Here is a 17022-nt window from a genome sequence, read left to right as displayed (position 1 = left end):
TAAAGATGTATAGTATGACTAAGCATTTGGTCTGTTCAAATACATCTAGTGTCTTCCAATTGATAGGTTGATGGTTATTCATTTGTTAGGAACACAGATGTTACTATAATCCACAAGTATGTTAACAAAAGTTTATAAACTTTTAGTATATGATACTAAAGAACACTCAATAGATGCTAGGTGCTCTTCTAAACACTTCACGTGCTTTATCGACTTAATCTTCGCAACATTTCTATGACCCAGACGGACATTATGATTCACAGTTTGCTAAAGGGGCAGAGAGATTATTTAAACTGACCAGGGATCCAGTTCTTTAGAGTGAAGCTCGTAGGTGAATTCAAGGAGGTTAGCTCCAGAGCCCATAGTGTTAGTAAGGACATCATGCCAAGTAACACTTGCCCTGACAAGGCTCTGATCCTGGGTGTATGCCTCAGACATCTGTGGGAGTATCCTTCCTAAGCTTGGACAGGAAGGGACAGTAACTGAGAAACCTCGAGAATCAGATATGAAGTACCATAAGGTAGATCTGCATTTCCTTTTATAAAAGCCTTACACATGCAATATTTAGATGGGATGTATTGATACATGTCTATGATGTATAATTCCTGACCAGTAAGTGCTGCCCTTCCAGGAGGTGAGGGTCCCATTCCTTGCCCTGGTGATGTCAGGCAACGTAAGCAAAGTGACGGGTGACACTTCTAGCAGAAGCCTTAATGGTTGGTGTGTGCTTTGCCATGTTTAGTTTTGCCCTTTCTTCTGACTCAATGCTTCTTTTTCGGGCTGGCCGTGGAGTGAGTAAGACACAGAGTATAATGACAGCTGAGGTGTAGAGGGCACCGTGTGAGCCAGAAATCAAGTTCTGTTTTTCTGAGCAGCCCATATTCTGTGATTTGTTAATACAGTATAACTTAGCCCATTCAGAGGGATTCAGTGTCCCCTTTTAATATTTTTAGTATAAAATAAAACTTAACTCATTAAAGATGTACTTGTCAATATCTCTGAGTCAATATCTCAATATCTCTTTAAGCTGGCCCAGCAGAGAGGATTGACAGTGAATACAGCTGCATAGTCAGAATGGGGCTCAATTGTGAAAAAAACAGATAAAGAAAACGTGCATATAGAGACGATGTTATTTAGTCCTAATAAAGAAGGGATTGTTGCCATTTGCTACAACACAGATGAATCTAGAGGACATTATACCAAGGTAATAAAGCCAGTTACAGAAGGACAAATACTGAGCGATTTAACTTGTATGATATATCACGAATAATTAAGCTCATGGAATCAAAGAATAGAATGCTGGTTGGTTGCCAGGGAGTTGGGGGAAAGGGAAATGGGAAATTAGGTTTTAAGGAGTATAAAGTTCCTATTATACAAACTGAATACATTCTAGAGATCTCCCATACAGCATAGCATTTTTAGTTCACAACATGCTTCAATTTTGTGTACTTAAAAATATTGTGTACCGTAAGATATATTAATGTGGTAGATCTTATGTTAAGTATTCTCATTAAAACAATAGGTAAAGAGGATTAAAAGGTACAAACTTCCAGTTATGGAATAAATAAATCATAGAGATAAAAAGTACAGCATAAGAAATATAGTCAATAATATTATAATAATGTTGCACGGTGATAGAGAGTTATCGTGGTGAGCACTGCATAATTTACAGAATTGGCAAATCACTATGTTTTGCATGTAAGACTAATAGAACATTGCGTGTTAATTCTACTTCAAAAACAATTAAAAAAACATAAAAGAATGCAAGAAAATTTTTGGAGGTGATACTACCTTGGTTATGGTGATAGTATCATGGTGTATGCATATGTCACAATTCGTATATATATGAATAAAATTCATATAGAATACAATAAAATTCATATATATGTTAAATTTTCTTATATATCAGTTATATATCAATAATGCTAAAAAAAAAAAAAAAAAAAGAAAATGGCAGATCATGGATGTTCTGAGATTTCCCTGGAGTTGAGCTAGTAATTCAACATATAACCTTTCATGGTTAGTTCATCTTTTCACTGAGGGAGAACAAACCAGAAATGGTTCTGGAAGCACATCTAATTTTTATCATATTCCCCAAATCAAAATTATATATAATTAATAGCCTCAGGATTAATGACAATTTTGTCTCAAAAAACTATAGGGGTGCCTGAGTGGCTCGCTCGGTTGAGCGTCTGATTTTGGCTCAGGCCATGACCTCACAGCTCGTGAGTTGGAGGCCCATGTAGGGCTCTGGGCTGGCAGCTCAGAGTCTGGAGTCTGCTGTACATTCTGTCTCTCTGTCTCTGTCTCTGTCTCTCTCTCTCTCTCTGCCTCTCCCCTGCTTACACTTCATCTCTCTCTCTTTCTCTCTCTCTCTCTCCAAAATAAATAAACATTAAAAAATTAATAAAAACCATAAAGACACACATATATTAGGAACAGATATTTTTCAGGTCTTGTTAGTACTATTATAGGGAACAAGCTTTATATTTCAAGTATTTTCTTGCCCTTGTAGGACATCAAGAAGAACTTATATATTTATGAGAAAACATTTCAAAGAACTCTTTAAATGCACTTTTTTTTTCAGTGAAGAGAACAAAAGTCCATGACAACTAGAAATAAGATCAAGAATTAATCTTACAAATATTTCCATCTTTGCTCTTACTCAGTAAACAGGCATTATTTCCTATGTAGTAGATTAAGGTAAACCATGATCAGTGTATAAAAACAAAGGAACTTGGGGTTATCATTCCAAAGTTAAGGGCAATCTGAGTCCTCTAATCCATATACTTACCTATTCACTGAGACTTAATAAGCAAAATGAGAAACTACCTTGTGCTTATAACCAATCTTCTTCACAGATTAAAATTTTAAAGCAGACGTTGAAAGGTCATTTCAGGAGTGTGGCTACATGTCACGTTCACTGTCAGTATGATGCCGATTTGTAGAGAAAATTGCGGCACAGGGTGAGTTCATCTAGAAATGTGCTGCTCTCTGGTGCTGTGGAATTAGCCACGTGCAACATAGCCAGAGGGGGAACGTCCTCACTTGCTCTTGGAAAACGTCCCTAAATATAATCAAAGAAAGTCTGAATAGAGGTGCTAAAGCAGGAGACCTCCACCAAGTTCAGGCGATGGTGAGTGATAATGGACAGTGTCAAAACCTTTGAGGTTTGCTTACATTAAAGGGACTGGCTTCTACTCATGAATATTTCCGTGCCCATGATCTCGGTCTTTAAATTGAAGAAGGACAAAGAAATAACAGTTTACTTCCCCCGTGAACATCAAGCAGACATAAGCGGCACTCAAAAAATAATAAGTATAAATTTATCACAAGGTAGAAGTAAAATGTTTTCACTTTTAGGAAGGGAAAAGTGCAGATGCAAATCACCGTGTTTTACATTTGAACTCTCTAACAAGATGAGTTTTATGCTATGGCTTTGAATTATGTTCCCTGACTGTAATACTAACCCTAATTTTAACATTCTACAAAACCCAGTTAATTTTATTCTCAAGGAAAAAGACCATTATCTATTCCTATTCACTGCCCATAAACATTTGTAAATTGTGTTTTTGTTTTTAAATATACACTCTCTCCTTTCCTAAGTCCCTTACCAATAATTTAAATGTGATGAGTTAGATGTGAGAAGGTACATTTTCATTTCAGTTTACATTAGTGTGTAGTTTGTTTACTGTCTTCCATTCACCTTTTATCTCCCCATACAGATTGCAATACCAGTGCCTGAAAAGAATTCTAAAAGCCATTTCACTTTATTTTTATACTGTAAATGTTTCATTGGAAATGTATTGGCCCAATGAATTTAACAGTTATACGCCGGCAGGTGGAATGTTTGTTTGAAAATGATTTCCAGTTTCTAATTCTTTGCTCAGCCAGGAAGAGTATCTTCAGTGATGTTCTGAGCCAAGGCAGAAAGAACACTAGGTTTCCTTTTATGAGTCATTTGAAAACACATTCATAGTACTCTCCATTTACACTAAAAATGTTTCCCAGCTAGAGTTTTCAAGGAGACTCAGGTGTATACTTCTCACCTGGTGTCCTCTAATTGGTGTCTGGGGGTTGTGATTGATAGACAGCTCTGGTACAGAATGCACAAAACAGCTCCAATGAGTGGTTTTCTGCCGGTGGTACACAGGGAGGCTGACTATGGATCATGCCCTGGTCTCGGTTTGTAGGAAACTATTGGATTTCTTCCATTCTCCTCATTTGTTCATCATCCACGAATCTTCTAATTCATGCGCTGCTTTTGCATTTATTTTACAAATAAGGAACTGAAAATATGTTCACGAGCACATCACAAAAATGTTTCATTCTCCATGTGGAGATTGTGTCAAATTGATTCTGATCTGACAAGGTTTCCTGTAGAGGGCCAAGAATTAGCCAGGAGTGATTAAATTTCAGTCTTGACTACATGGTTTGGGTCAATCTTTATAGGTTAAGTTGAATCTGAATGACAGCACAATGCCTATTGGGGGTAGGGAGTATGTTTGTAAGAGCACCGAGAATGACATTGATCTCTCAGGGTGTACTGTTAGTTTTAAGTATACTTGGAATTATTTCAAAAGGCAGGGAAGGAATGGGCTTAGAATCCAGGCTCTTTTAATCCAAGAAATATTTAGAATCCAGACTTCAACCTGGATTCTCCTATACATTCAGAATCATTTTGAAATACTAGAATCCAGCAATGATCTTGATTTTCAGATATTTTGTTCTAAATGCTAAAGCCATAGTTTTTTGAAAACTTTGGCAATGTCACAATTTATAATAAATACGTTTCTGAAAAATGTTTAATGCAAATCAAATTTTGAGAGCTTAGCTAGCATTTCAAATGCACTCAAACAATTCCCTACATAGTGAAAATGCACATTGATTAGTTTTGAAAGTGAATACTCATTGCCTTGTTCATATTTTCAGGAAATCCAGATTTAAATTTGTCATGATTTGAATAACTCTCTATCTTACTTCATAGTTGTAACCTTCCATCTATTCACCTATTCATTCAAGTGACTTATGAGCATCTATTAATCTGTTAGACACTAAATTAAAACTAGGTGAGACGACTGATAATAAATTGTAGTCCCTAAATATCATAACAGTTAATTCATGTCAATAACTGTTTGATGTAATTTTAAGTAAACAAGCAAATGGTGGAGACCACTTAAAAATGAATTACAGAGGAATCTTCATTCTTTTAACATGTACTAATGGTTAAAAAAAAATAATTTTTAAAAATTTATGTTTATCCAGACTTAGTGATCACTTTAAAAGCCATTTATGTTATCACTGGAAAAAAAATGTCACTGCAATTTTCTAGATAAAACAAAGTCAAAGATCAAAAGAGAATAATCCCCAACCTATTGAAAGCTATACTTTCCAGACAATGGCCCAGAAGAATGATAGTAGGAAAAAGTTGTGTAAATACAACTTGTTGTCTAAAAGATTGCAAAAGGAAAGAAAACATCAAAGGTATTATTCAGGGAGTGCTTTTATCTATTCTGTGTCTTGGCAGTTGGTAAAATATATACTATACAACCTGTCTTATGTCAACACTTCTTCATTTCTTAAAAATGGAGAAAATGTCCCTGATTTGTACAAAATGTCACAATTCTTCCATGTCCTTGGGTTGAAGCCTTAATAATGTTATCTGTCTTCAATAAGTTCAATAAGTACCTGCCACAGTATGGGAGCTTTTCTTTTTTGTTTGTTTAATAACATTAATTTACCAGCAAGGGGGAAACTGTGCTTTGGCTTAAAAGATAGATGACAGATGGATAGATGAGAGAAAAAAAAGTATTTTCTTTTTTGTTTTTAAAAACAGAGTTTCCATAATTAACACTGTAGTGAATCTTACTTCTTCAATGAACCATGCTAAAACATATACTGAACTTGCGGGAATGGATGGAAAAGAGAAAAAATCTGATGTTTGCTTCCATATTTGTTAGACCTGGATAAGTAATATCAGTGCGAGCTGCTAGCATGTTCTCTATTTTCTTACGGAAAGCACTGGCTTTGATATTTTGATGAATAATTATATACTGGTTCTCTAATTCCCTATAAAAATGAATAGATAGATTTAAGCAGAAACAGAGCTTAACACTTATAACATTTTACATTAAAACGTAAACGTTAATTATATTTGTTTTTGTATATAACCTATAGCTTCTGTTTCTTTTCCTACTTTATAGTCCAGGTAAGAACATTTTCTTTAAAAATCAATAATTAGACAATACTGTCAGATCATTTGCACCCAAACTATGATCAGAAATACACATTCAATAATTTTTGTATTATTTCTTTATTTTATCTCGTGCAGATTAGCCATCTACAGCTGTTAAGAAAAGTAGAGTTTTTGGAGAATAAAGTATTTTAATGACTGTAGTTTAACTTATCTTTATCGATGATATCTAAGTCATATACAGAATAGAATATATTCTCTCTCATATGCAGTGCAATGATCTCATATTTTTAGTATACCAGCACAATTACAGTCAGTTTTCTTTCCTGGTAGTTCAATTTAAGATAAATTGAAATTTTAACTCCAATAATTATAGAAAGCATCTAACAAAGGCATATATCTCTCGTTAAGTCAGCTATGCCAGTGACTTTAATTTTATAAACCTACCAGTGGATTTGCTCTGAAACATGAAATACAGTGTTATCAGTTGTAATCATTGATTCGAAGTGAGCTAGAATTGCAGGTAAGCTATTTTGTACTCACATGGGACAACTTGATTTAAATTCCAGGCAGATAGAAAGATAAATCTAAAACATTACACTATAGCAAAATTAATTATTATTCCTTTGGGAGATTTTGGTGCCCATATTTCTACATTACATTAATTGAGCTATAAATATAAATATTTCAAACTACTGAAAATTAGATGTAAAATTATGGAATAGCTTAAGGCCAAACCATAAACCAAGAAAAAAAAAAATGAGATAGGCAGATGTGTTATTTTGAAATGTGTCCACCTATTTCTGCACATCTCTCCCCTCTGCCCATGATTTCTCCTCTTCCTCCCTCTCTTTCTGCTCAGGCTGCCCAAGCAAATAGAGTATAAAATGCTACTTTCACATGCTCTTTTGGGAAAAAAGTGCACACAAAAATAAAGATCCTTTAATAGCTTCATGTACTTAATTTTAATACATGCTTTGATAAAATACCCATAATAAGCATTGAGATGCCCAATATGATATTTTCTGGACCCTTGTACAAAACATATTATGCAATATCAAAATTGGAAATTGCCTTAGAAATCAATGAAAGAATATTAATAATTTTCTATAAGCAGTGTTATAAATTTATGTTTCATGAATAGTGAAACTTCAGAGTTATAACTAGTAAAATTATATTATTTGTGTAATCCCGATTAAACTATTCTAAGCATATACACACATATATGTGCATATATATGCTTTGGTGATTTTTTACCAAAATTAAAAGTAATTCTATTTTTGGGGGGGCTGGGTGGCCTCAGTCAGTTAAATGCCTGACTTCAGCTCACGTCAGTTCAAGTCATGATCTCATGGTTCATGAGGTCAAGCCCTGTGTCTGACTCTGTGCTGACCGTGTGGAGCCTGCTTGGGATTCTGTCTCTCCTTTTCTCTTCCCCTCCCCTACTCACTTTCACTCTCTCAAAATCAATAAATAAACTTTAAAAAATTCTATTTTTGATGAAGATATATATATATATATCTGACCTCAAATCCTTATGGTAACTATTGTTTTCCTGAAAAAATATTGACTACATTTTCTTTGAACAGTGGAATACAACATCATATGAAGCTGAATTTTATTCACTTTAACTCATTAAACTTTTCATAATTCCAGAAGGATTTATTGCTCACCTCTCTTGTACCAAAAATTGTTCTAGGTTCTGGGGCTCTAGTGGGAAACAAAACAGCCACAAATCTCCCTGTCCTGGAGTTTATGTTCTAACATAGGGAGAGAAAATCAACATAGTAAAGTAATCTTATGGTAGCCTAGATGGTGACAAGATTTTAGGAAGAAAACATGTCAATGTATTTATTTATTTATTTATTTATTTATTCAATGTTTATTATTATTGAGAGAGAGAGAAAGAGAGAAAGAAAGCAAGTCGGGGAGGGAGACACAGAATCTGAATCAGCCTCCAAGCTTTGAGCTGTCAGGACAGAGCCCAATGTGGAGCTTGAACTCGTGAACCTGATCATGACCTGAGCCAAAGTCAGACACTTAAACAACTGAGCCATGCAGGTGCCCCTTATGTCAATGTATTTTAAAAAAAGTACTAGGAGTTGGTTTCCCTAGGCAGGTGGTATTTGAACAGGGACTGGAGTGAATGTGTGAGCAAACTATTTGGAGTTGGGAATATAGTTTTTCTAGGCAGACAGCCTACCATGTGCAAAGCCTTGAAGAAGTAGCATATCCTCTGTGGCCTTCACAAGAGATCGGGAAGAGTGGTAGAAGCCCAAAGTAGGGAGGTGACTTAGCTTTTACTCTGAAAGGGATAGGAAGCCATCGAAGGGTTAGAGTGATGTCATCCATCATCTTTCGTTTTAATAAGATCATGCTGGTTTCTGGTTTAAGAAGATTCTGTAGGCCTGATGGTCCACTGGTTGCAAAGAAGTCAGATTCTAAATATGTTGAAGGTTAAGCCAAGAGGATTTATTGATCAAATAGATTTGGATGCAAAGGAGAAAAGCAGGAATTACCTCATTTAGCTTTTCTCTAAGCTAAATGAGGAATGGGACGCATACGACCCCATCAGGTCAGAGCAAGAAGATCAGGAATTTGGCTTTGGATGTACCCATTAGCAGCAGCTGTAGGAGGCGGAGTTCACCCAACTGACACAATCTTGGGATATACTGGAAGTCATGTTCCTAGATGAGTTCTTTAAGGCAGTACATGTAGATACAGAAAGGAAGCCACCAAAGATGGGACCTGGAGAATCTCTTAAAGTCAGGAAATTAGGAGAAAGCAAAGGAAGCAGCAATGGAGAATAAGCAAGAGCAATGGTGATATAAGAAAGAACCAAGAAAGCACGGACTAGGAAGTGACCTAAGGAGAAGGAAATGACCACATTTCAGGAATGCTGATAGGTTCGTGAGAGGAATACAGAGTTTCTTCTCAGAATCAGTCATGTTCGTCATGAGAAGCTTTTGCAAGAATAGTTGTAGTGCGGGGAGGGCAGCAAAAGCCTGAATATGTTTAATAGAACAAGAGGAAAGGGAAGCTTAGGAAAAAAGGTGGATCTAAAAAGGCGTTGAGGAGAGGTGCCTCCTTTTTACATGAGAGATAAAAGCATCTTCAAATGCTGATAAAAATGATCCAGGAGGGAGAGAAGTGAAGATACAAGAGATAGGGAAACAGGTGGTGTGATGTCATGACGGGTGACAGATGGGATCACCTTATGGTACACGTGGCACACGCATTTCTTGCAGAGGAAGGTACCATATATATAAATGAATGGAAAAGATGTGTTTAGTTGTTCAAGAAATAAGTATCCTGGAGCCTTTATAAATGTGTGTTTCAATTAGTTCAATAGCTGAAGTCTTTTACATTAAGGAATATGGAGAGTTATGCCTTGTACTTGTATTTCTGAAGAAGGTTCTTCCTCTCCATAACAAGAGGGAAGGCATTACAGGGACATGGGGAGTAGTGGGTTTGGAAGGCTGTGGACATTTTTGTGTGATAAATAGAATTGCTTTAGTGAAATGGAAGCAAGATTATCACCTGTGTGTAAGGAAGGGTGAAGAACTGGGGAGAGAAGAGAATTTGTGAAGCAGCCATTTAGGAAATAGGAAAGCAAATGCAATCAGGAATCCTAAAGGCAACGCCAGTTCAGCAAACAACACAAGCTTGATATTTATGCTTCTAGGTTTTCTATTCCTCCCGCCAAGTATGGGTACGGGTGCAGAAAAGCAGAATAGGCAGATAATTGGAATAGAATGAGGGGTTTTCTCCCCTAAGAGAGTAAAAGGAAGTTATAGAGGGACAAACCCATTAACTATTGTTGTGCAAATCAATGAAAAATCAGATTTGCTTCGGATGTTCCTTTATTTTGAAAGTTATGGTTGTTATTCGGCTCAACTTTTTAAATAACATTACCTGCAGCAATATCTAAAAACATTTTATCTCATAATGCGGAAGAGGGAGTTTTGCAGAATACGTAAATAAAATTTTTAAAACGCCTTGGTTTTTAGGAAAAATACATGATCTTGATAGAAATGGTATTTTTTTTTTTATCAAGATGAAGTTATTTACATTGAATCATCAGTGTTTTCTTTTTGTTCTTTCCTACTTGTGCATGCTAGAGTACACGATAAGGTTGTTTCTTCTTTTATTTCAGCTGTTGAGAAAACACAAATTTGAATAAGAGTAAATACAGCAAATCCCCCCTTATAATTCTGCCAACATTCTAAGAAGCAGAGTAAATAAATTATAACAAATGACTCCACACAGGAGAAGTATTTCTGGAAGAAGTTTGAGCAAAGCAGAGGTTCTTTGGATTTAACACCGAAGCGTATTTCCTGAAAGTAACTAGTTAGTGTCCGGGGGCACAGGAGGGAGGGGAATTGGGATTCTGGAAGACCTGCTTTATTCATTTCCTAGAACTAATTGCAGAAACAGTTAATTGGATTAGAATCACAAAATGGTACCTGTGTACCTTCTGTTAGTATGAGATATACATCGCATCCTTCTTGCCCATTCCCATTCTTCTTTCAAATTTCACACAGTTCCAACGTTTTCTAGCATATAGGATCATGTTTCATACAAAACTAACTATATCCCCACACTTCTCTTGATTGATCTGTATGCACAGCGTTCATAGCAAGCAGGAAAGGTGAAGTTACTTTGCTAATTGCCCTGGTATCTGGAATTCTTTTTTAAAAAGTGTTGTTTTAGTATCACTGAAAAAAAAAAAATGGAAGACTGAAAAGTCATAACGTTGTAATCTTAAAGAAAATTAATTAAGCATCTTAAATAGTAGTTGAGTGTGGAAGGAAAATTGTCTCTCTCTACCAAATTTCCATCAAACACATCCTGGTCTCAATTTATTTCTTAGATTAGGCCTGCACAAATAAATATCAGGAGAGACGGCTGGATAGCTCGGTTGGTAAGCATCTTACTTTGACTCAGGTCATGATCTCATAGCTCATGAGTTCGAGCCCCGGGTTGGGCTCAGTGCCGATGGCTCAGAGCCTGGAGCCTGCTTCAGATTCTGTCTCCCTCTCTCTCTGACCCTTCCCTGTTCATGCTCTATCTATCTCTTTCTTTCTCTCTCTCTCTCTGTCTCATGTCTCTCAAAACTAAATATTAAACATTTTAAAAAGAAATATTAGGATATTATTTGGGAAAAGTTAACATGTCAAATTTCAATGAATATCACTGTAACAAAAATTTTAACAGAACAAGTATGCATCTACTGTTGATGGTGAACCACTGACATGACATTCCCACATGAGTGCTCCGACTCCAAGTATTCCAACAATATAATATTAATCTCAGAACACAATGGTAGAATCCACTCATAGTCATTTCTTCACACATATTTTACTGATAAATACATTGTCTGTACACTATTAATTCAAATATATTTCAAGTTTTAGCTTGTTTTTTATTTATTGGTAGGACCAAATATACTGTGTGCGTGTGTGTGCGTGTGTACATGGATGTATATATATATGTACATATATATATACATAGAGAGAGAGAGAGAGAGAGAGAGATGGACACATTCACTTTGAGTCCTGCGCATACCACATTTATTATACTTTATTCTCAAGTTTTCCTTTGGTTGTTTGCTTTTCTGGACCAAAGTTCCCTGATAACAATATATTTAAACTCTGCAGTTTAAGCTTGTTTTTAAAGTTAATAGGCTTGCTGCTTGTTTATTATTCATGACTCTCTTTTGGATTCAGAATAAAATATGTCTGTTTTAAGTGTTCAACTAATGTTTCCTCCCACAAAGAAAATTTAAATCACTTTTAATATTCGTAGGAGGAAAAATGTTTTTTTTCATGTCCTTTTAAAATTGAGTTCTTTTATAAGCTTGCATCTTGTAAGCATTTGTATGTCTCATATACCAGCATAAACAACTTTTAGAAGGTTTATCAATGAAATCAATACACAGCAAATGTTCTTTCTTCAGGTTATTTTTAATACATCTGTGGTGTGATATGGAATATTGAAAAGCAAGAACAAGATGAATGAACATTTGCTTTTCTTATAGAAAAAGACACATTGTATATTACTATCGTAAGAATGTTTTAAACATGAACTATTTCAGAAGCTGCCAAACTAGCTTTAAGAAAGTAAAAGAACATTTCACTGGCTGGGAATAAGTACAGGGTGAAGTTCATCATTATGTAATGGGCCTATATACTTAATGATTTAATAACTAATTAACAAAGTTTACATAACCGTGGGTTTAAATTTCACTGCAAAGCATAAAGTCAGTGATTGCAAAGTCAAATGACCTTTCTTCTCAATGCAAATAAAATATGTGCAGGAATTGTTGGTTTTAACAGTAAGGTTTTGATTAAAAATACAGACACCATCTGCTATGGTCTGAAAATTTGTGTCTTCCAAAATTCATCAGTTGAAAACCAAGACAAGGTGACAGTATTAAGAAAGGGGCCCTTTGGGGGGGTGATTGGGTCACGAAGGCAGAACCCTTTTGATGAGATTTCGGCCCCTATAAAAGTCACTCAAGAGATATCCTTTGCTCTTCCCACCTTGTGGACACATCAAGAAGTTGAAGTCAGGGGGCGCCTGGCTGGCCCCGTGGGTTCAGCATCTGACTCTTGATGTCAGCTCAGCTAATGATCTCATTGTTCAGTTAGTGACTTCAACCCCCACATCAGGCTCCGCATTTGAGATTCTCTCCCCCTCTCTCTGCCCCTCCCCTGCTTGTTCTCTCTCTCTCTAAAATAAATAAATAAACTTAAAAAAAAAAAAGTTGAAGTCAACAGTCTGCAACCCAGAAAAGGGACTTCACTAAAACCTAGCTATGCTGGCACCTCAAACTTGGACTCGCCAGCCTCCACAATAAACTTCTGCTGTTTATAAAACAGGCAGTCTGTGGTATTTTGTTGTGGCAGTTTAAATGGATTAAGATACCGACTTTGGTTTTGCTTGGCAGATCTTATCTAGTCATTAATATTATACAGTAAGAATTTTAAATAATTTTAATCTAACACCAGTGTAAAACCATCATTTCTATCCTGTACATTTTTAAATAGTACATCTCAATGCTAATGGTATATTTCAGTCATCTTGTAAGATTTATATAATTGAGATATTACAAGATTAAGACACTAAAACAATAATGTTTTCAACCAAATGTTAGTAATAGCCCAAATGAAAGTATCACGTGCAAATACTAATAAGCCTTTAAATATATGTAAGTACATATTTCATAATCTAAATCTACATGAATGCATTTTCTATTTTTATTCTTTAAAGAGCACAGTCAACTTTATAGCTTTCCAAAATTGTAGATGACAATTTATACTTCTTCTTCTCATATAAATTGGGAAGAGAGTCCTTTTTCTTCACAGACATCGAATATTCTTGTAACCTCTTAGGCTGTAGAACTGAAGTGCATGTAATTACCCCCAGACCAGAAGAGAGACTTGAAATTGTGCAGCTCGTGAATTTCTTTGTGTCGCCATCAACATGGGTAGAAGAGGTTATTACACTGAGCAGTGGCTGTTGCCCCCTGATTGATACCATGTGTCAGATTTTAAATTCTTTCCTATCCAGCCTTGTAATGCAAGCATTTCCCAGTCACTGGTTTGTGGAATGTTAGGTGCGTTCTATTTCTCCCGTGTTACTTTATCATTGCTCAGAGGCTCCATTCTGTACTTCTTCCTTCTTTTTATAAAGTCCTACAAATAAGACTAAACATTTTTACTTACCATGAAATAGTAATCACTGCTGATTCCAATAAAGTCTTTATCAGAAGTTACATTCAAGTGAATACCGTTGGAAATACGTTTCTTAATTAGCATTAGCTTTGGAAATTATATTTATTGCATTCAAAGAAATGAATTTTAATTAGCTTTTATCAAACTGAAAAATTCCTATTGACTTTTTATAGGAATCAAAAGGAGTCAATTTTCAAGGTCGCTTCTAACATTAGGGCTATTTAGAAACACATATTTCTAGTTGAGAATCTAATACAGATAAGTAGACAAGGAAGATATGCCAGATTCTAGAAGAAATGAACAGCAGAGTTTTGCAGAATGTATTTTAGGGAGATTTATACCTAGTATATTCACTCTTAAACAGCTGGGAAATTCTACAGGAGTATACTTTCATTCAAAGGGTAAATGCAGTCAAAATTGTAAGGAAATTAAATAGTGTTAGGTGCTTGTTTCCTTATTCTCTGTTCTTCCCCCTACAACTATATGCAAAGTATCTCCCCACCCCAGGTTCCTACCCTTCTACTCATATGTAAAAAATCAGTATGATTCCAAGCCAGGTAATTTGTAGGTTGCCAGTTCCAAGACTCTAGAAAACATTTCAGTAGAAGACATAATTCACAGCCTCTGGATTCCACATTGTTATACAAAAGCAGTTCCCATTTTCAAACAAAACAACAGTTCCACTCTGAATGCTTTTGAAAGAACAAATCAGGTGAACTGAAACCATTCATGAAAAGAGAACTGACTACATACAGGTCAAAAAGGGAAAAACTTGATGGAATAGCTTTCAGGCTATCTCAATATTTTAGAAATAACAGAGGCTAACTGGCAAGCATGTCAACATTATGCAGACTATATGAGGCATCCACCTTGGAATCTGATCCTTCCCCCTCACTACCTGGGAAGGATTGAAAGCCACTGTCTTTCTTTTTAGGTTAGAATTCCTCTGCTATTATATATTCCTTCTCTGCTCATCTCTTTCTACTTCCTGATCTCTCCTCTGAGTAGCATTTGTTTGCACCAAGGACAGACCTTGATTTCACAGACTTTTTTAAAATGTCCGTTCTATTAAATTACTTAAAATACTGTAAGTCTAATTAAAGACTATATTATTTTTAAAAGTTAGATATGCATTTCTCGACTCTGTCTCTTTCTATATCTGTTCTCCTCTCTTTCTTTCTGACTCTGCTTTTTATAAACACATGTATCTGTGGATGTATTCCTACAAAAAATTTGAATGAGTGTATTTCAAGCGGTCGATGGTAGATATTTTGTGGTATTATAATACTGCAAAAGTGCCGAGCACTCATGGACTCTGAATGTGAATCTTGCTCCAGACTAGAGATGTGCAGTACGATCCTATTTTGTGATGCAGGGCAGCGACCACAACTCCCACTCAGCCAGCAATGAGGAGGGTCAACAACCAATAAATACACTGACAACCATCTGCATCTATTCGATCATTGCTTCTCGTTCTCAATATAGCATTTAATAAATTACATGAGATGGTCAACACTTCATTAGGTAGGCTACCATGAGTGTTCTGAACATATTTAAGGTAGGCTAGGCTAAGCCAAGATTTTCGGTAGGTTATACGCATCGAAGAGTTTTCAATTTAGTTACTTTCAACTTATGATGGTTTTATCCAGACACAGTCCCACCATAAGTCTAGGAAGCTTCTTACCACAAAATGGGCAGCTGAAAACAACAGAAATGTTTTTTCTCATAGTTCGGGAGGCCAGATGTTCAAAATCAATGTGGCAGCAGGGCCACATTCTGTAGGAAGTTTCTAGGGGAGAATCTTTCTTGCCTCTTCTAGTTTGTGGTGGCTCCTGTCATTCACAGGCTCGTAGGCTCATAGCATGTAACTCCGTTATGTGCCCATTTCTCTGCATGCCTTCCGCTCTGTGTCTCTGTGTCCCTCCTCTTATAAGGACACCACTAATCAGATTTAAATCTCACCCTACTCCACAATGAATTTATCTAGAGATCGTTACCTTAATTTTACCTACAAAGGCCCTATCTACTAATAAGATGGCATCCTGGGGGTTCTGGTGAATTTGAATGTGGAGAGGGGGTTGTTCATCAACCCACTATGGTGAGATTACTGATGACTTTAATTTTCTTCTTTGTGTGCTAACGTATTTCTTTTTTCTATGTATATGTATTGTTTTCCTAATCAAAAATATGAAGATTTATAATTTATTTTGGGAAAACTTGTAATCAGTCATAGGTATTAAAAGAATATATGGATGAAGATGGACGTTGGTACTTGAAAAACCAATTAGCGTTATATGGAGACTTTGGATGCTTGAGCCTCTTTGTGGATCTTATTTTTCTTTTTTCAGCCTGCTGCTTCTTAGGACATTAAGTCCAGCTTATTACTGATCTTGAAGAATAATACCTCTCCAAATTGCTTGCTTCTAGAAATCATCTAGATGGTAAAATCTCCAAAGTCTGGGATGGTATTTGAATAGTTCATGACTCTGTTTAATACCAATGAAAACAGGTGTACTTAACACATATTTAGTAAATAACTTAATGAGTAAATATGTCTGGCAACTTTGCTTCAATGTTTCTGTATTTTCCTAACTCATTTTAGCAGCTTCAAACATTCATTTATTTATTTCTGCATATTTCAGTTACTCACAGCATGCCTTCTGCCATTTTGTATTTCTGACTTCTTCACTAATTAGTCCATCCTCTTTTTGATGGTACTTAGTAATTCAATGTAGAAATTTATTCTAGTTTCCTATTCACACAGATTTGCTTTTAATGTGTGTTGAATATAACTAGTGAATCCTTTATCTTAACTCGTAGTCTGTACTAGGATGTGCTGAAAAGTTTCAAAATTTTAACTGGTTAACAAGGGTGATTTTAGAAGGATAAATAGAAAAGACTGGAACAGCATGTATGGTTGTCTTAAAATACAACATGTAGCCATTACAGGACTCTACATTATTTAATCAAAGGAAATTTTAACAAGATATAATTTTGACACCAAGTCTACTGACCAACTGTGGTCTGACCATTAAATTTGAATTAAATTTCAAGTTATAAAAATCCCCACTGTGATAATCTCTGTGTGTA

This window comes from Hyaena hyaena, unplaced genomic scaffold, assembly GCF_003009895.1.
Source record: "Hyaena hyaena isolate Hyena2069 unplaced genomic scaffold, ASM300989v1 scaffold_145, whole genome shotgun sequence".
Taxonomy (NCBI): Eukaryota; Metazoa; Chordata; class Mammalia; order Carnivora; family Hyaenidae; genus Hyaena; species Hyaena hyaena.
Note: the sequence above shows the minus strand (reverse complement) of the source record.